This window comes from Bos indicus, chromosome 19 (assembly GCF_029378745.1).
Source record: "Bos indicus isolate NIAB-ARS_2022 breed Sahiwal x Tharparkar chromosome 19, NIAB-ARS_B.indTharparkar_mat_pri_1.0, whole genome shotgun sequence".
Lineage (NCBI taxonomy): Eukaryota > Metazoa > Chordata > Mammalia > Artiodactyla > Bovidae > Bos > Bos indicus.
In genome coordinates, this window is record NC_091778.1 from 26,173,329 (window position 1) to 26,193,673 (window position 20,345).

General features: G+C 47.2%; 1 protein-coding gene and 1 long non-coding RNA gene across 2 annotated transcripts in view; one reads left to right on the forward strand and one right to left on the reverse strand.

Annotated features, from left to right (window-relative positions):
* Positions 1-4,338: 4,338 nt before the first annotated feature.
* LOC109574316 (uncharacterized) lies at positions 4,339-10,633 on the reverse strand. The gene is made up of 3 exons (XR_002183064.2): positions 10,224-10,633; positions 8,751-9,346; positions 4,339-7,962 (listed from the first exon to the last, which is right to left on the reverse strand). It is a non-coding gene; the product is annotated as an uncharacterized lncRNA (long non-coding RNA).
* A 69-nt stretch (positions 10,634-10,702) lies between these two features.
* SPNS2 (SPNS lysolipid transporter 2, sphingosine-1-phosphate) overlaps positions 10,703-20,345 on the forward strand; it is a 109,988-nt gene continuing 100,345 nt past the window's right edge. The window contains exons 1-2 of the transcript XR_011561958.1: positions 10,703-10,859; positions 12,179-12,279. The gene's annotated coding sequence lies outside the window, so the exon portion shown is untranslated. The remainder of the gene's footprint in view (positions 10,860-12,178; positions 12,280-20,345) is intronic.

The following is a 20,345-nucleotide window of genomic DNA, read 5'->3' on the forward strand; positions in this document are numbered from 1 at the left end:
ATGGGCAACTGATCTGATCAGAGTTGATATTTACTCCAGCTCATCACTCCTTGGGGGGAAACGGGGTGTTCTGCACTGACCCCTGAAGGTCCCCTGAAGAATCAGGCACTGTTACCCACAGAAGTCAGCTACCTGACTGCTTTTTACCAGCTTCCTCCCTTTCCTTGCTTCAACTGCTTGCTCCTCTACAGGTGTTCCTGGGGTCACCTGCCAAATAAACCCTCTTGCATTCAAATCTTTGTCTCAGGATCTGCTTCTGGGAGAATCCAAACTAAGGCAGGGGCATGCTGACAAGTATCAACAAAGGTCCTTGGAAATCCAACTGATACTCGTTATCAGAGGCAGTCCCTCACTTACCTCATTAGCTTTGTGGCAATCTCAGAAGAGATTTGTTTTGGTTTTGGCTGCACCGTAGGGCCAGTGAGACCTCAGTTCCCTGCCCAGGGATCGAACCCTGGGCCCTGAGCAGTGAAAAGCTCAGAATCCTAACCATTGGACCCACAAGGAATTCCCTCAGAGTTTTTCACTTGCTCATCATGTACCTCGTGGGAGCAAAGGGGACTGCAGGGCAAACTTGGTGCATGCTTTAGAGCATCTTTCACTTTAACTTTTTTAGGCTGAGACAGAGTGTGACACCTAAGGGTTGGTGGTGGTGAGGAGCAGATACAACCCGGCAGGCCAGCAATGCCATTCTTCACACCATGAAGTTCACTGTTTCTTGGTTTATAGCTTCTTACCACGGAAAATCTCAAACATATCCAAAAGTAGAGAGAACAGAATAATGAACCCCTGTGTATCTGTCATCAGATTGGACAACTACCAACTCACAGCCAACATGTCCCTACATGCATGTTGAGTCATGTCCGACTCTGCCACCCTGTGGATTATAGCCCACCAGACTCCTCAGACCATGGAATTCTCCAGGCAAGAATGCTGGAGTGGGTTGCCATTCCCTCCTCCATGGGATCTTCCCGACCCAGGGAGTGAACCCAAGTCTTCTTGGGTTAGCAGGCAGATTCTTTACCATTGAGCCAGCTGGGAAGCCCAACTCTATACCCAATTATTTTAAAATAAAACCCATAGAGAGAGAATTCCCTGACAGTCCAGTGGTCCAGGGTTTGATCCCTCATGGGTTTGATCCCTGGTGAGGGAACTAAGATCTCATGTGCCTGGCCAAAAACATAAATAAATGAATAAAACAGCCTGTTCCCAAGCTCTCATTAAAAAAAAAAAAAAAAAAAAGTCCCTATTTTTGATTGGTTCTGCGTCTCAAGTCTTCTTTTTCTTTTGAGGAGAGGGGGTTCAATTTTGTTCTATTGTTGTTGTCCTGTTGCTGTGGTTCAGCTGCCCAGTCGTGTCCGACTCTTTGTGACCCCATGGACTGCAGCACACCAGGCCTCCCTGTCCCCCACCATCTCCTGGAGTTTGCCCAAGTTCATGTTCATTGCATCAGTGATGCCATCCAGCCCTCTCATCCTCTGACACCCTCTCCTTCTGCCCTCAATCTTTCCCAGCATCAGGGACTTTTCCAATGAGTCATCTGTTCACATCAGATGACCAAAATACCGGAACTTCAGCTTCATCATCAGTCTTCCAGTGAATATTCAGGGTTGATCACCTTTAAGACTGACTGGTTTGATCTCCTTGCTATCCAAGGGACTTGCAGAAGCCTTCTCCAGCACCATAGTTCGAAGACATCAATTCTTTGGCATTCTGTCTTCTTTATGGTCCAAGACTCCTGCTGCTGCTGCTAAGTCACTTCAGTCGTGTCTGACTCTGTGTGACCCCATAGATGGCAGCCCAACAGGCTCCACCGTCCCTGGGATTCTCCAGGCAAGAACACTGGAGTGGGTTGCCATTTCCGTCTCCAATGCGTGAAAGTGAAAAGTGAAAGCGAAGTCACTCAGTCGTGTCAGACTCTTGACGACCCCACGGACCACAGCCTACCAGGGTCCTCCATCCATGGGATTCTCCAGGCAAGAGTACTGGAGTGGGTTGCCATATGCCTCCTACATATGTAGTATTAGGGACTTCCATCAAGAGGTATATCTAACTGGTTTTTCTTTGTTTTCTAGATTCTATCTTGATTTAAAAAACAAAACAAAAACCTATGATGTTTACACTATCATGGGACAAATAGAACTGTGACTTACTTTTGTTACTTATGTGGGTGATTCCCCAGGTGCTTCTGTAGTATGGACCGGCCTGTCCCTGAAAATTGCAGTATTTTCCTTCAGGGATGTTGAGATATGGCTAGGGGGTCCAAGGAAGAACAATGTCTTCCTGTGAGAAGGCCAGTGAGGGTGGGGCAGAAGCTGTCTTCGTTCCTTTTACCTACCCTACCTCGAGCTATGGACTCTGGAAGACCTTGTTTGAATCCTCTGGGAAGGCTCAGCTGGGTAACCATGGATCAGTTCAGTTCAGTTCATTTCAGTCGCTCAGTCGTGTCTGACTCTTTGTGACCCCATGAATCACAGCACGCCAGGCTTACCTGTCCATCACCAACTCCCAGAGCTTACTCAAACTCATGTCCATCGAGTCGGTGATGCCATCCAACCTCTGTCGTTCTCATCCTCTGTCGTTCCCTTCTCCTCCTGCCTTCAATCTTTCCCAGTATTAGGGTCTCTTCTAATGAGTCAGTTCTTCACATCAGGTGGCCAAAGTATTGGAGTTTCAGCTTCAGCATCAGTCCTTTCAATGAACATTCAGGACTGATTTCCTTTAGGATGGACTGGTTGGATCTCCTTGCAGTCCAAGGGACTCCCAAGAGTCTTCTCCAACACCACAGTTCAAAAGCATCTATTCTTTGGCACTCAACTTTCTTTATAGTCCAACTCTTACATCCATACATGACATATTGTCCCCATGAACAGTATGAAAAGGCAAAAAGATATGACACTGAGAACCCCATGAACCATGGATAAGCAGCTTAACTTCTTAAGAGTCTTAGTTTCCTCAACTGTAACTGTGATAAATAAGAATTTCTCCCAGGGCTTCCCTGGTGGCTCAGTGGTTAAGAATCTGCCTTGCAATGCAGGAGACCCAGGTTTGATCCCTGGGCCAAGAAGATCTCACGTGCTGCAGAGCAGCTAAATCTGTGCACCACAACTACTGAGCCTGTGCTCTACAGCCTGCGAGCTGTAACCACTAAGCCCACGTGCCCCAACTGCTGAAACCCAGGTGCCCCAGAGCCCATGCTCTGCGACGAGAGAAGCCACCGTAAGGAGAAACTCTCACACCACAACTAGAGAGGAGTCCCCATTCGCCATGACTGGAGAAAAGTCCACACAGCAAGGAAGACCCAGCACAGCCAAAAATGAAAAAAATAAAATTAAAAAAATAAATAATCTCTCCCAAATAAGACTTATAGTGAGCCATTTTTTTATGTTGTGGTCACCCAGTATCTTTTTGAAAGCCTCTTCTCCTATGCATGCCAAGATGAGTTCCTATTAGGAAAATATAAGGTAAAAGACTCTTCTATCTAGCCTCCTGTATAGTTAGGGCACAGGAATGTGGTCCAGGATTGCCCAATCAGGTGCAGCTGACTCTGATTCGGAAGAGAGCTATATGGGGAAGAGGATGCTGCAGGGAGTGGCAGAGACACAGAGCTTTTGTGGGGCAATGTGAATACTCTCAGTAGAGATCCTTCCTCCCTTATGTGGGTGAAAATGCCCAGTGGAGGCAAAAAGCATGTGATTTGCTGATAACAGTCCTGGGGTAAAACTGACATATTGTTCCTGGCTTGTAGCCTCCAAGCTTAGTTCTCTATCCTGCTCAGATACTGTGTGAGCTATTTACATGTATATCTTTAAATACATTCCTTTGTTGCTTAAATCAGTTAGAGTATATTCTGTTATTTGTAGCTAAGTCCCTTGACAATTATGGGGATTCCATCATATTGGTAAAGGTGGTGTCTAGTACTCAGAAGGGATCAGTCAAACTTTACTTGAAGCCTCTGGCCTTCCAGGTAGATGACATCAAGCATTTTATGTTTGTGCTACCTAAGTTGGTTTTCCTGTTCTTCATGCTTAAAAGTATCTGGATTGATTTCTGTATGCACCTTCAATGCTTGATTGGACCTAGATATGCCCAACCTACGTTCACTCATTAACACCTTTTAAAAAATTGAGTACCATGGAAACACACTTTACCATGTGTAGAATAGATAGCCAGTGGGAATTTGCCGTGACACAGGGAGCTCAACTGGTACTCTGTGACAACCTAGAGGGGTGGGATGGGGTCGGAGATGGGAGGGAGGCTCAAGAGGGAGGGGACATTTGTATACCTGTGGCTGGTTCATGTTGATGGATAGCAGAAATCAGCACAATACTAAGCAAATATCTTCCAATAAAATTTGTTTAAATTACAATGGACACATAACAAACGGTGCATATTCAAAGCACAAAATAATTTGGGTTTCAACACGTGTAAACATTACTTTAATAAAGGTAATGAACCTACTCATCATACCTAGAAGTTTCTTCATGCCATTATCACTATTATTTTGGCTGTGTTGTGGAGTATGCAGGACCAAGACCAGGGATCAAAGTCGTGCTCCCTGCATTGGGAGCAAGGAGTTTTAACCACTGGACCACCAGGGAAGTCCCGTGCCCTTTTGTAATCTCTCCCTCTTTCTCTCTACCTTCGCCCCAGGTAACCACTGATTCCCTTTCTAGAATTTTACCTAAATGAAATCAAACAGAATATACTCTTTTTGGTCTTCTTTCACTCAACATAATTATTTTGAAGTTCATCCATGTTGTGTGAATCAATCGTTTGTTCCTTTTGACTGCTGAGTAACATTCTGTTGTATGGATATACCATATTTGTTTATCCATTCTAATGGTCGATATTTGTGTTGTTTCCAGTTTGGGGTTATTACCAGAAAAACTCCTACAAACATTTGTGTAACGTCTTTGTGTGGACATGTTTTCATTCTTGGGTAAGAATCGAAGGACACAATGGCTGGGTTGTAAGATTGGTATTTCTTTAAAAAAAAAATTTTTTTTAATTTATTTGTCTGCAATGTGTTGCTTGTATGATCTTGTTCCCTGACCAGGGATTGAACTGGGGCCCCGGGCAGTAGAAGCTCAGAATCCTAACCACTGATGGTAGCAGCTTTCAGAGTCAAGTCCCACAAAGAGGATCATCTGCCTTGTTTCCAGAAGCCCCAGCCTCTTGGTTGCTCACTTCAGACCCTTGGCTTCTAGGGGTACATCCAGGAGGAATGTAAGACAAAGCCTTTCTGGAATGTACAAGACAGCTGCTTCTTTAACCCTGTCCACCCAGCACCTGCCTTGGAACCACCTGGGGGCATCTGGTAACAAGCAGCTTCCTGGGCCCAAGCCCCTCTTCTTGAAGCTGGACTAGAAGGCCCCAAGAAGGAGAGTGACTTCATCACGGGGCTAGGGCTGATCTGGAACAGAAAACCCAGGGTGGATGGGAGAGAGAGAATAAGGGCCAGGAAAATATCCAGCCTCAGTTCCTCTGACTCCCATGTATTTTCCCTTTGGCTCTCATCATTAAGATCATTAAGAAAAAGGCCAGGAAACTCCCTGCTGGTCCAGTAGCTAAGACTCCGTGCCCCCAGCGCAGGAGATCTGGGTTCGATCCCTGGTCAGGGAACTAGACAATTCCACAATTAAGAGTTTGCATGCTGCAACGAAGATTGAAGATCCTACAGGCTGATACCACCAAATAAATAAATACTTTTTTTTTTCGTAAAGAGACAGAGAGAGAAAAGGCCAGTGCTGAGCCCAGCAGGAGGCTTTGGAGAGAGGTGGCTGCCTGCTAACTGGGGCTCTGGGTGTGCTCTGAAGGCTCAGATTGCCAGGTCTCACCTCCCAGGGAGGCTCAACATAGCAGGCATCTCAGGTCTCCCAGCCTCAGGCACAGACATCTTCTGTTAGAGGAGAAGGCTAGACTGGTGGAAGGAGCTGGGTGTGTCAAGCTCCAGCATATATGAGAGCTGCCTCCTTTGAATGGGCACAGGGAGGTGGGGAGGAGCGGGCAGGCAGGCTAAGCTAGGCAGAGCCTGATCTGCCTAGATCAGGGCCGGAGGGAGGCCAGGACCTCAGTTAATAAATGGGGAGGTAGGCGCCTTCCCTCTGCCCCATAGAACTTGTTCCACTGCTGTCTCTAGCTCCTTCCCTGGGTCAGCTCCTCCCTGAGGGCCTCAGGGATAGAGGCAGGTGGGCAGACTGGTGATGGAAGAAGCAGATAGGTGATGGGAGGGAAGAAGCTGCCAAGCCCTAGGGAACTGATTTGCAGGAGAGACAGGTGTCCCCAATGCAGGCAGATGCAGCTTTCCCATGATCACTTGCTCCAAAGCCACAGGAGTGATCCTGTTCAACTGACGGCAGTGCCTCCTACTTTTATTGTTGTTGTTGTTTTTTAGTTGCTAAGTCATGTCCAACTCTTTGTAACCCCAGTGACTGCAGCACGCCCAACTTCCCTGTCCTCCACTATCTCCCGGACTTTGCTCATTCATTAATGCCATTTTATACCATCCCTTCCCCAGCCCATCAAAGGTCATCTTATGGCCACTACATCGGTACTGGTTTGGTTGGTTAGCTGTAAGATTAAGAAATAAGGCAGGAACCTAGTCTCAAACTCTCACTGTTATTCATTTGGTAAGTTGTGTCTGATTCTTTGCAACCTCACGGACCTGCAGCACACCAGGCTCCTCTGGCCTCCACTATCTCCTGGAGTTTGTTCAAATTCATGTCCATTGAGTTGGTGATGCTATCCAACCATCTCATCCTCTGTCACCCCCTTTTCCTCCTGCCGTTAATCTTCCCCAGTATTAGGGTCTTTTCCAATGGGTCGGCTTGTCAAATCATGTAGTCAAAGTACTGCAGCTTCAGCTTCAGCATCAGTCCTTCCATGAATATTCAGGGTTGACTTCTTTTAGGATTGACTCGTTTGATGTCCTTGCAGTCCCCGAGACTGCCATTGTATAGATGGAAAATTGAGGTCTGGAAGGGGCAGGGCCATGCAGTACGCTTATCACCATCTCTCACGGAGCACTGCTGCTGCTGCTGCTAAGTCACTTCAGTCGTGTCCGACCCTGTGCGACCCCATAGACGGCAGCAGGGTAGAAAAATCCTCTCGTTTTAGGGAATTCCCTCGGGGTGCAGGGGTTAGGACTGTGCACATCCACTGCTGAGTTTTGATCCCTGGTTATAGAACTAAGATCCTGCAAGCTTCAAGGCATGGCCAAATAAATAAATAAACATATTTTTTAAAAGGTCCCTTACACTTAAAATTATTCTATACACACACACATACATAATATACATATGAAATACACATTCATGATATTTTGCTGGATTTGATAATATTTCACAAAATTCAAAGGGCACACACCAAAAAGTCTTCCTCCCATTTATATTCTTGGTCTCCCAGCATCCCACTCCACAACACTGTTGTTGATTGTTTCCTTCCAAAGACACTCTATACTTATGAAACGTTTACTTTTTTTTTTTAAATCATAAGCTTTAAATGCTGTACTCACTGTTCTGCACTTTGCTTTTGCACATGATAAATCTTAATTAGGATCACTTAATTTTAGTACTTAGCTGCCTCATTCTTTTAAATAGAACATAATATTTAATTGTATTGCTGAAGTAGAACTTATTAACTACCCTCCTATTTTGGTTCCAAATGGAAACTATGAAAGCTATAGTTCAGTGAATATCCTGATGCATATTATACATACGTTAGGGCACCTGTATGGTGTTGTTATGGTTTAGTTGCTCAGTCAGGTCCAATTCTTTTGCAACCTCATGGACTGTATAGTCTGCCAGGGTCCTCTGTCTCTGGGATTTTCCAGGTAAGAATACTGGAGTGAATTGCCATTTCCTCCTCCAGGGGATCATCCGAATTCTGGAGTAGAACCCGCACTGTCTCCTGCATTGACAGATACTTTACCATTGATCCACTGGGAAAACCCTGGGGCACCTGTATAAGGAAAGGAAAGGAAAGTGAAGTCGCTCAGTCGTGTCCGACTCTTTGCGACCCCAGGGACTGTAGCCTATCAGGCTCCTCCATCCGTGGGATTTTCCAGGCAAGAGTGCTGGAGTGGATTGCCATTTCCTTCTTCAGGGGATCTTCCCGACCCAGGAATCGAACCCGGGTCTCCCGCATTGCAGGCAGATGCATTACCGTCTGAGCCACCAGGGCACCTGTATACCTGCAGGGTAAATTTCTGAAAGTGGAAATGCTAGGAGGAAGAGTTTGGATATATAATTTTTTGACAAGTATTACCAGTTGGCCCTTTAAAGAGACTGTGCCAATTAACTTTCAGACTGTTTTCACACACCTTGACCTCGACAGGCATGAGCTCCCTTTTGCTGGGTTTCTGGTTTCGCTCATCTGATAGGTGAAAAATGGTATCTTGTAGTTTTAATTTACATTTCTTATGTTATGAATGGGGGCTTCTCCAGTGGCTCAGATGGTAAAGAATCTGCCTGTAATACAGGAGACCAGGGTTCAATCCCTGGGTCGGGAAGATCCCCTGGAGAAGGAAATGGCAACCCACTCCAGTATTCCTGCCTGGAGAATCCCATGGACAGAGGAGCCTAACAGGCTACAGTCTGTGGGGTCACAAAGAGTCGGACACGACAGAGCAACTGAGCAGATTTTATGAATGAGGTTGAACATCTAAGAAAAGCAGAGGGCAGTTTGTAAGTGGAGTGGGGTCTAGTCCTTATCCCAGGCTGAGCCACCACCGTGTCCCCCTTCCTCACCTCGGTTGATGAGAGTTGGCTGGGCCAGAATCCTCCCTAAAGCTTCTTCCCCCGCCTCCCCTCCTGGGATGAGTAAGTTTCTCCTGGGTGACTGACTGGAAGAGGCATGTTTTATTCAGGCACCCTGGTTTGTCCTGCTCGTTGGTCCCTGAGGGCTGGGCCTTGGCCTCTGATGCAAAACAGGATTAGCAGCAGAGAAGTGGCAAGCTGAGACCTGCTTTTATGGGGAATGGAGCTGGGGTAGATGGGTAGATGGGGAGGAGGCTACCGCAGTTCAGGTGAGCTCTGATAAGCCTGAGCTAAGCAGTGGAGCTTGGGGAGGATCCAAGCGACTGACTAGGTAAGGTGGAGGAGGGAGAGGCAGACAGGTGATGGGGGCGGAGTCAGGATGGAGGAGGAGTAGCCAGTTGATGCTTCCCAGTGGGATAGACAAAGGAGAGGAGAAAATGTTTGTCAGATGAAAGTCCTCCATAGGAATGAGTGGTCATGTGTCCAGTTGAGGGATAGTTAATTCAGCCAGTCTAGTCACAGCAGGTTAAACCAGCTCTGGGGCGTGTCTTGCTCCCGGCTTTCTGCAGCGACACAGTCCTGGTTTCCTGGAAGACAATTAACACAGAGCAAGCTTTACTCCCGATTTACTACCTCGGTCTAGCTTCTTCTGTGATATCTCTTGCTGTCCTTCTGGTGTAGGGAACGCAGGGTTGGGAAGGGGGTTGTTGGCCTAGTGGCCAGCCCCCAGCCGGAGCTGGAGGAGGAGCAGGTAAACTGGAAACGGGGGAGAAGAGGAGAGACAGGGGTCCACCAAGCCCAGCCCCCATCCAGGCTGCTGGTGTGTTTGCTGCTGGTCTGAGAGCAGAAGGTGAACCAGGCCTGGAGGCCACTGCTACCCTTTTTAGGACCGTGTTCTAGATCTTCCTACTTCAGCCCATATTTCTTTCAAAGACTCTCACCTCATCTTCCCCGGAGTTCTGTCTCAGACAAAAACTCTCCAGTAGCACCAAGAGAATCCATTATCAGTACCTTAGTCTTTTAGGGTTTGCAGATAAATTTGGGTTTCAGATAAGGAATACTTTTTTTTAGTCTAAGTATATCCCCAATATTGTACAGGACATACTTATATACTTAAAAACAAAAGTCTCTTATTTGAAATTCTACTTTAACTGGGCATCCTATTTTTAAAATATGCTAACTCAGGCCACCCTGCCAGCCCTCTCCCAGCCGGTGGAGACAGCCAGCATGCCTGACCTGTCACTGAACCAGGTCTTTAGAGTACAGGCACCAGGAGCGTTACTTTCATTCCCTTGGCACATGGTCACAGGACAACACTCTGAGGAGGGGGTTCAGTCCACTCTGGGTGAGAAAACTGAAGCTCGGAGATGTGACGTGACTTGTCTAAGGTCAGCGGGAAAGGCAGGCCCAGAGGAAGAGTCCCAGCCCCCACCGGCCAACTCCAAGTTCAAGTTCTCTGCTCACCCGTCTCAAACCACCGTCTTCCCGAGCAGGAAAGCAGGAGTGGGTTTCCACTCCGCAAGTCACAGGGACGAAAAAACACCCACGCGGCCGAGGCTTCCAGGCACGGGAACCGCCAAGATTTGGTGCCAGAAAATTCAAAGCGATTTCGAAACCGAGCGCCTCTTAGTAATAACAATACCAACCCCGGTCATATGCATAGCTCTCGACAGTTGACAAACGGTGTCCCCGAGAGTCGATCAGAATAATAGAGAAAGCAGACGGGAGAGGGACCGCCTGCAGGACCCCACGGCAGGCTCGGGGACTCTTCCGGAATTCAATCCGGGAATGGGGCGGAGGGAAAGGCGGGGAGAGAGGGGAGGACGGGAAGTGGGAGGAGGGGGCGTGCAGCCTCTCGGCAGACTTCCTGGAACCTGGGGGTTAGAGACCGGGACCCCCCGCGCCCCCTCGCCGCCCAGGCTCCGGATGCGGATCTGGGCGGTGCTCAGAGTCCCGCGATGCTCCAGGGGGCGTGAGCCTGTGGGGATGATCACTTCTGGACTTTTCCTGCTGGGCTGTGTCCCGGTGTGTGGTCTGAGCCAGCGGCTGAGGTGACAGGTCATATTTCCATGGGAGGGGACTGGGAGCCTGGCCTGAAAGGTGGGTCACGGACGGTGGGTCAGGAAAGGCTGGCTGGGAGGGTTGGAAACCCCGCGCGGGGTGGGTGGGGGGTTAGGTGGGTGGACAGAGGTTGGGGAAAATCTGGTCAAAACCAGACTTCTGTGAATTAGACCTTATTTCCCCCTTGACTCACATGATCTTTACGGATCTTACTCAGGTTCTCACTTGCAGTTACCAGAGAGGCTGCTAGATACTTGAGTTTTGAATAGTTTTTTTTTTTTTTTTTAATGAGCCCTGTGCTGCTGGTGGGGGAAGGGCTTAGGGTTGGGGTGGGGTTAGAAATGAGGGGTGAGCTTTAGGCTCCCTAGGGGCTTAAAGAGCACCAGGAACCTTCCTGAAGCTTTCCCAAAAGCTAGAAAGGAGGAAAGGAAGGGAAGGAAAGGGAAGGGAATGGAAGGGAAGGTGTTCCCTGAAAACTGAGTTCATCCCTTGGTGGGTGTCTGTTGCTGCTAAGTCACTTCAGTCGTGTCCGACTCTGTGTGACCCCATAGATGGCAGCCCACCAGGCTCCCCTGTCCCTGGGATTCTCCAGGAAAGAACACTGGTGGGTGTCACAACCAAGCAAAAGGATCAGAAGGAAGGATTTATTACAACAGCAAGAAAGGAAAACGGGGGGCATTTCCTCCAAGGCAGTGTCTCCCCAACAGCAAAATTGGGGACGTTTTAACCTAAGGTCAGTTCAGTCGCTCAGTCGTGTCTGACTCTTTGCGACCCCATGGACTGCAGCACGCCAGGCTTCCCTGTCCATCGTCAACTTCCAGAGCTTACTCAAACTCATGACGGTGATGCCATTAACCTAAAGGTACATGCATATTCATGAGGGGGCTTGAGCAGAGGAGCATTCAGCACAGAATTGGGGCCAAGGGTGACAGAGTCCACGCTGAAGGTGATTGAATTCAGGAGGGTCAATGTCATCATTCTATCTTCCACCTGGATGGGGGCCTTGGTTCCTGAAGAACTCAAAAATATATTACTACGTATATCCCCTGAGGAACCAGGACCCTGCCCCAAGGATGTATTATGGGGCATAAACAAGTGCAGCCTGCCTTGTTTCTGGCTTCCCTGGTGGCTCAGATGGTAAAGAATCCACCTACAATGCAGGAGACCCAGGTTCAATCCCTGGGTTGGGAAGATCCTCTGGAGAAGGAATGGCTACCCACTCCAGTATTCTTGCCTGGAGAATTCCAGGGACACTGGAGGCTGGCAGGCTATGGTCTACAGTGTCACAAAGAGTTGGACACGTCTTAGCAACTAAATAACAAGTGTCAGGAAAGTCATTCCTGGTTCTCTTTCTCCAGGGACCCCTTAACCTATCTGCTTACAGAGGGAGAAAGAAAAGAAACAGAGAAAGGAAGAAGAAAAGAGACAGAAGAAGGAAGGATGGAAGGAAGGAAGACAGGTGATTGTGGATATAGACAATCTTTCCCTCAATTTCTGTTTTGATTACTTTTTTTCTTAATTTTCTTCTCTAAGCAGCTGTGTTCAAAGTGTAGTCATGTTAAGCTACATGTTAAGTCATGTTGAGAGGGCAGGAGAAGGTACACTGATTTGATGCGCCGCCCCCCACCCCCAAGTTAAAAGGGGCTTCCCAGGTGGCTCAGTGGGTAAAGAATCCACCTGTAATGCAAGAGACACAGGAGATGCGAGTTCGATCCCCCGGGTAGGGAAGATCCCCTGGAGAAGGGCATGGCAACCAACTCCAGTGTTCTTGCCTGGAGAATCCTATGGACAGAGGAGGCTGGTGGGCTACAGTCCATGGGATCTCGAAGAGTTGGACACAACTGAAGCGACTGAACACTTAAGCACTTCACTCCCAAGTTAAAAATTTATTTCAAATCTGCTGCAAAGGGAGATACTTTGAAAAAAATCCAGTGGAAAGATTCCCTCTGGGTAAAACATCCAGTATGACAAAAACTGTTAGAGAATCATCGTCATAAGCTGATTTTAAAAGTCTGGGTAAGTGACCTTAGCCTGTTTCCCAGATGGAAGATAGTTATGTGCACAGATCTAACTTCCAGAGAAGGCCTTCATCTCAATAACATCTACTCAAGTATTTTTTCCAGGAATGCTAATGACCAAGGGATCCAGGCAGTGTGAGATCATCCTCAGGCCCAGGCAGGCCCCAGTCCTCGGGTCTCACCTATAAAAGGTGCCCTGGAGGACGTGGGACAACCGGTCAGCCGGCCAGTGCTGTGTGCTGGGGAGTGGCCCTTGGGACAGCCACATTGGGAAGCCTTAGAGCAATTTCTGCAGATCTCTACATAGTAGCCCACTCTGTACCTGGACAACTGGGCTCCTCAGCACATCACCATGTCCAAGGGAATGGGGTACCTAGGTCCATCAAATGATGCAGCATGGGACTTCCCTGGAGGTCCAGTGGTTAAGACTCCAAGTTTCCACTGCAGGGAGCACAGGTTTGATCACTGATTGGGTAACTAAGATCCTGCATGCCCAGAGGCATGGCCAAAAAAGAAATAAAAATAAAAATTGATGTAAAACAATGCATAATAAACAAACAAAAGATGCAGGCGGCACTTAGTCCCATCAAAGTGAGAATTATCTCTATTCATATACCAATAATGACTCTCTAAGAAGCATTGGTAGGGTTGAATTTGGTGACTTCTGAGGGACTTCAGATGTGAGTGACTGCCATTTTATTCTATTATTGTTATTTTCATTTTTGGCTACATTACATGGCTTGTGGGATCTTATACCCCGACCAGGGATGGAACTCACCCCCTACATTGGGATCTCAGTCTTAACCTCTGGGCCACCAGGGACATCCCTGAGTGATTGCCCTGTTAACATCCATTGTAGATGATATATGGAATTCTGGCAAAGTAAATCCCAAGGGAGAAGATTCAAGGCCTAGGCACACATGGGGTTGTGTATGCCCTGCGGATACACACGCACACTCACACATGCACATACGTTGCAAATAATCCTCTAGGAAAACTCTGACCAGCCCAGCGATGGATGGGTGTAGTGAGCTGGGCAGGAAGATTGGGGGAGAGGGGAGGAGGGAAGATAGGAGAGGGGAGAGGAGTCCTGGGGGCAGTGTGGGTGGAGAAGCTGGGCTGCATTTGAGGACCTCAGGTGGTGCAGCAGTCCCGGTTGCCTTTCTGGGAACTCAGTCTCTCCCTGGCCAGCTAGAATCAAGCCTCTCCCTGGGGCTCTGCCCACCAGCAAAGTGTGCAAAGTGTGGAGCCAAGGAAATGCCATTCATGTTGAGTGATGGAGTCAGCTGGTAGTTGGCTGACACTGGTCCCTTGGGTTGATTTAGACACGTGTCCATCCCCTGCCCCCACAAGCCTCTGCAGTGGTGCCAGGGATGCCTGCAGGCAGATGAGTGAAGGCGCTTCCACTGGTCTGGAGCACCCGCTGCCTGAAGCACTGGCCCTGTCCCTTGTACTCCACCCCCTCCTTACCTGCGTCCTGCTGACAGTCTGCATCCCCCATGCCCACTTCTCCCTGCTCACTGTCCTCCTTGACCATGATTCCCACTCACCTGAGGATTCGGCTGTATGCCATGAACTGTCGTCTCCTAGAAGCCCCAGGAGCTGGTTTCCATGTTTGTCTTGGGCTGTGTCCCTGTGCCCATGGGGACAGGGGTTCAGAATTGCTGAGGCAGACAGAAGCCATGTGCAGTTAATAGCTTAGGACACAACTGTGGTCATTATCAGCACACGGGTACTTTTTTAAAGCATCACATTTAAAAAGCACCACTTAACGGTTCCTGTTCTGGTTCAACTTCCGGAATAGCCCCCAGTTACACAGGCATGTTCACCCACATACAGACACATGTGAATATGCATAGTCCCATGTGGGCACGTGCAGAATTGTGCAGGCACTAACGGTACACATAAACACTCACAGGTGCATCTGTTGTCTCCAGCAGCTCCCTGGGCAAGCGCCCTTTCAGCTCTATCTCTGTACCACTCCCTGAAAGGCAAAGATTGCCAAGCCCAGCTGAAGAAAGAAGAGGTGGGGCATGAAGGGTCTGCACCGCATTGAGAAGGCACAGCGTTCAGGAGCAGTTCTCATCCACCTTTAGGCAGACTTTTCCAGGAGGGAGTAGGTAGGGTGATGGCCTGGAGTTGGCTCTTCGGGGCTCACAAGAGCTGTGTATTTAGTGATGTTGCAATTTTCGTGAGGTTTTAGCTGAGATGGGAGTATTTACCCTGTGGCAACTGGCAGATGCTCCAAGTCCCCCTCCCCACTCAGTGGGTTGCTAAACATTTCCCCAGAACAAGACTGGAACGGGAACAGAATGACCTTATTTCCCACATTCCCGTGTAAGCTATTAGCATGACCTGCTGTGCCCATCGTGGGCAGAAGTGCTGGTGGGCAAGGGCAAGGAGTGGGAGGGGGGTGAATGTGGAGAACAGACATTTCTACACCTGTGGGTGAGCTGGGTTAAGTGGAGCAGGGGCCCCACCCTCCAGCCCATGACGCACCTCAGTACCCAACAGCTGTGTTTTTACCCTTCGCCTGGAAACCTTTCCTTGTCTATCACAATCGGACCTTCAAGGTGCAGCTGGATCCTGCTCGCTCTGGGATGGTTCCTGGATGCCCTGCAAGTCGTAGGGATGGTGTCCAGAGTCCAGCCAGGACCCCGACTCTGCTGCCTACCAGCTGTGTGGCTTTGGGGTACTTAACCATGCAGAGCCTTGATCCCTTTCTCTATAAAATAGGAGTAACCGAGGGGGGAGATAAATTAGGAGTTTGGGGTTAACATGTACACTCTACTATATACAAAATAGATAAACGGCAAAGACCTACTGTATGGCACAGGGAACTATACTCAATATCTTGTAATAACCTATGATGGAAAGTGTTAGTTGCTCAGTCGTGTCCGACTCTGTGTGACCCCATGGACTGTAGTCCAGCAGGCTCCTCTGTCCATGGAATTCTCCAGGCAAGAATACTGGAGTGGGTAACCATTCCCTTCTGCAGGGATCTTCCCTACCCAGGGATTGAACCTGGGTCTCCTGCATTGCAGGTGGATTCTTTACTGTCTGAACTACCATGGAAAAGAATCTGAAAAAGGATACATATATACATAGTCTTCCCAGGTGGTGCTAGTGGTAAAGAACCCTCCTGCCAATGCTGGAGATGTAAGAGATGTGGGTTCGATCCCTGGGTGGGGAAGATCCCCTGGAGGAGGGCATGGCAACCCACTCAAGTATTCTTGCCTAGAGAATCCCATGGACAGAGGAGCCTGGTGGGCTACAGTCCAGAGGGTCACAATGAGTCGGACACAACTGAAGCGACTTAGCTTGCACACACGAATATATATACATATATTTATGTATAACTGAAAAAGTGTTGTTGTATACTTAAAAAAACAAGTTAACTGTACTTCAATTGAAAAAAAAACTTTCAAAAAAACCCAAAAAACTTCTGGGACTTCCCTGGCAGTCCAGTGGTTAGGACTTAAGCTCTTATTGCTGAGAACACAGGTTCAGTCTCCAGCTGGGGAACTAAGATCCTGCCAGCCACATGGCTTGGCCATTAAGAAAAAAAAAATTTCCAAAAAAATAGTAATGGTGTTTATGCCAACACAGTGTGAGCATTGTGCAAGGCCACCTGTGGGGCACACATGGCTCAGGGCTGGCACAGAACTAACATTTGATAAATGGCTGTTCCTTTTCCCTCCTCCCATCCAGTCCATGGCAGATTGCAGATACCTCTGATTAGCCTGAGTCACGATAATTGTAAATGCACCAACCCAGCCAGATTGGCTGTCAGATTGGATTATAAAAAGAGCCCAGATTCATGTGTTTACAAAGAGAAACATCTAAAGCAAGGATATGGAAGGTTGAAAGTAAATAGAAAATACTAACCAAAAGAAAGCTGGTGTATCTCTGCAAATATCAAACAATTATTTAAGACAAAAAATATTTATGAAGGGGGAGAACAGATACGTGTATATGTCGGGCTGAGTCCCTTCGCTGTTCACCTGAAACTGTCACAACATTGTTAATCGGCTATGGCCCAATAAAAAATGAAAAGTTAGATATTTATGGGGAAAAATAAGAATGTCTACATCATAATTCTAGGAGTAACCTACTAAGATGAAACAAGTCACCTTAAGACATATAAAGCAAATATCAAGAACATGACAACCCATGGGAGAATGGAAAAAAAAGTTATGCAAATCATGTAGCTGATAAGGGAGTTGTATCTAGAAATTATAAAGGACTCTTAAAATATAACAATAAAAAGACACAGAGGGAATTCACTGGAGGTGTAGTGGTTACGACTCTGCACTTTTACTGCCTTCTGTGGGGGTTTGATCCCTGGTTGGGGAACTAACACCCCACAGGCCACATGGCCAAAAATAAAGCAGAAAACAAAAGAACAATAAAAAGACAACCCAGTTTAAAAATGGGCAAAGGATTTGAGTAGACGTTTCTCTGAAGAAGTTATGCAAATGACCAGTAACCACACTAAAAGACGTTCAACATCATTAGTCATGAAGGAAGTACCAATCAAACCCCCAGTAAATAAGATACAACTTCACACTCACTAGAATGAATGGCTAGAATCAAAAAGGCAGATGACAAATGTTTACAAGGATGTGGGGAAATCAGAATCCTCGAATGTTGTTGGTGGAAATGTAGAATGTTACGCTTACTCCTTGGAAGGAAAGTTATGACCAACCTAGATAGCATATTAAAAAGCAGAGACATTACTTTGCCAACAAAAGTCTGTCTAGTCAGGGCTATGGTTTTTCCAGTGGTCATGAGTCGGACTGTGAAGAAAGCTGAGCGCCGAAGAATTGATGCTTTTGAACTGTGGTGCTGGAGAAGACTCTTGAGAGTCCCTTGGACTGCAAGGAGATCCAACCAGTCCATTCTGAAGATCAGCCCTGGGATTTCTTTGGAAGGAATGATGTTAAAGCTGAAACTCCAGTACTTTGGCCACCTCACGCGAACAGTTGACTCATTGGAAAAGACTCTGCTGCTGGGAGGGATTGGGGGCAGGAGGAGAAGGGGAGGACAGAGGATGAGATGGCTGGATGGCATCACTGACTTGATGGACGTGAGTCTGAGTGAACTCCGGGAGTTGCTGATGGACAGGGAGGCCTGGCGTGCTGCGATTCATGGGGCCGCAAAGAGTCGAACACAACTGAGTGACTGAACTGAACTGAACTGAACAAAACAGTCACTGTGGGAAAATTCTGGCAGTTCCTCAAACTTAAATATGGAGCTGCCATTTGATCCAGCAATTCTGCTTCTAGATATATACCCAATATATTGAAAACATAGATTCACACGAAAACTTGTACATGAATGCTTATAGCAGCATTACTCACAACCGAAAGGTGGAAACAACCCGAATGTCAACCCAACTGATGAATGGATAAACAAGTGGTAGGGGATCCCTACAATGGAATATTATTCAGCTATAAAAAGGAATGAAGTACTGATCCAGGCGAGGACATGGGTAAATCTTGAGAACATTATGGTTAGTGAACAAAGCCAGATACGAATGGCCACATGGCTGATTCCATTCGTATGAAATGTCCAGAACAGGCAAATCCATAGAGACAGACAGTAGACTGGTAGTTACCAGGTCTGGGGTAAGGGGTAGAAGAGGGAACTCGGGGGGAATGCAGAGTGACTACTCATGGGTACAGGGTTTCTTTTCATGCTGATAAAATGTTATTTATTTATTTTTGGCTGCCCCATGCAGGATCTCAGTTCCCTGACCAGGGATTGAACCTGGGCCATAGCAGCGAAGCCGCAGAATCTAAACACTAGGCCACAAGGGAACTCTCTGAAGAAATGTTTTTGTTCTTGGTATTTATTTATATTTGGCTGCACTGGGTCCAGTAAAGATACCACTGGGCATGTGGTATCTTTAGTTGTGGCATGTGGAATCTTGTTCCTGACCAGGGATCAAACCTGGGCCCCCTGCATTGGGAGTGCTGAGTCTTAGCCACTGGACCACCATGGAAGTCCCTGCGGAAATGTTTTAAATTTGTTTCCTCCCACCCTGATTCTGCAGCAGTGGAAGTGTTTGACCTAGAACCTGGACAATGAGTCTATGCCCAATGGACAGATTGGAAGACTGAGTCCCCGGCCCCAGGGCATTTGCCTGGCTGGCCTCTAGTAGGTGTGTGTTGACTCCCAAGTGTTCTTGGAGACCTTCTTAATGGTGAGCTGATGGTTTAGCCCTCTGGTGCAGCCTTGAAGGGGCTGTGCCATGGAATCACTTCTTAGCAAAGCTGTCTTTAGCGACACCTGGTGGTCACTGACCATCATAGCTCTGATTTGCCTTAAGGGCTATTGGTCCTTAGAGACAAGAGCTTACTCAGTCACATAATTTTTTTGGTGGAGAAAGCTCAGAGAATAGCACTGTTCTGCCTTAAGTCACACAGCAATTCATTCCTTTCTTTATTAAAATGTGAATGAACACGGTTTGAGTGTTAGGTGCTGGTGATGACAGCAGTTGTTAAGACAGGGGGAAGAAAGAAAAAACAATCAGTGATAGGAACCATGCAGAGCATTAAACTGAAGCTGGGACAGAAAGTGACTGGATGACTTTTTTTTAGTTGAAGTATAGAGATTTACATTGTTGTGTTAATTACTGCTGTACAGCAAAGTGTTTCAGTTATACACACACACACATAAATATGCATACTTTTAAAAAATGTCCTTTTCCTTTATGGCTTATCATAGGATGTTAAATATAGTTCTCTGTGCTATAAAGTAGGACCTTGTTGTTTATCCATTTTATATAGAAAACCTTCCATCTGCTAACCCCAACCTCCCTTTGCATCCTTCCCACAACCTCTCACCCTTACAATCTATTCTCTATGTCCATGATTCTGTTTCATAAATAGGTTCATTTGGTCTTATTTTATTTTTTGGGTGTGTTGCAAAGCACTTGGGATCTAGTTCCCTGACCAGGGATAAAACCCTCATACTCTGCATTGGAAGCATGGAGTCTTAACCACTGGACTGGACCACAAGGAAGTCCCTTGTCATATTTTATATTCTACATATAAGTGATATCATGTGGTATTTGTCTTTTTCTGATTTACTTAGTATGATAATCTCTAGTTGCATCCATGTTGCTGCAAATGGCTTTGTCTTTTTTTATGGCTGAGTTGTATTCCATTGTATATAGGTGCCACATGTTTATCCATTCATCTGTTGATGGACATTTAGGTTGGTTCTGTGTCTTGCTGAACCAAATGGTAATTCTGGGCTTCCAGGTGGCGTGGTGGTAAAGAATTAGCCTGCCAATGTAGGAGATGCAAAAGACTAGGGTTCAATTCGGAGAAGGCAATGGCACCCCACTCCAGTACTCTTGCCTGGAAAATCCCATGGATGGAGGAGCCTGGTGGGCTACAGTCCATGGGGTCGCTAAGAGTCGGACACGACTGAGCGACTTCACTTTCACTTTTCACTTCCGTGCATTGGAGAAGGAAATGGCAACCCACTCCAGTGT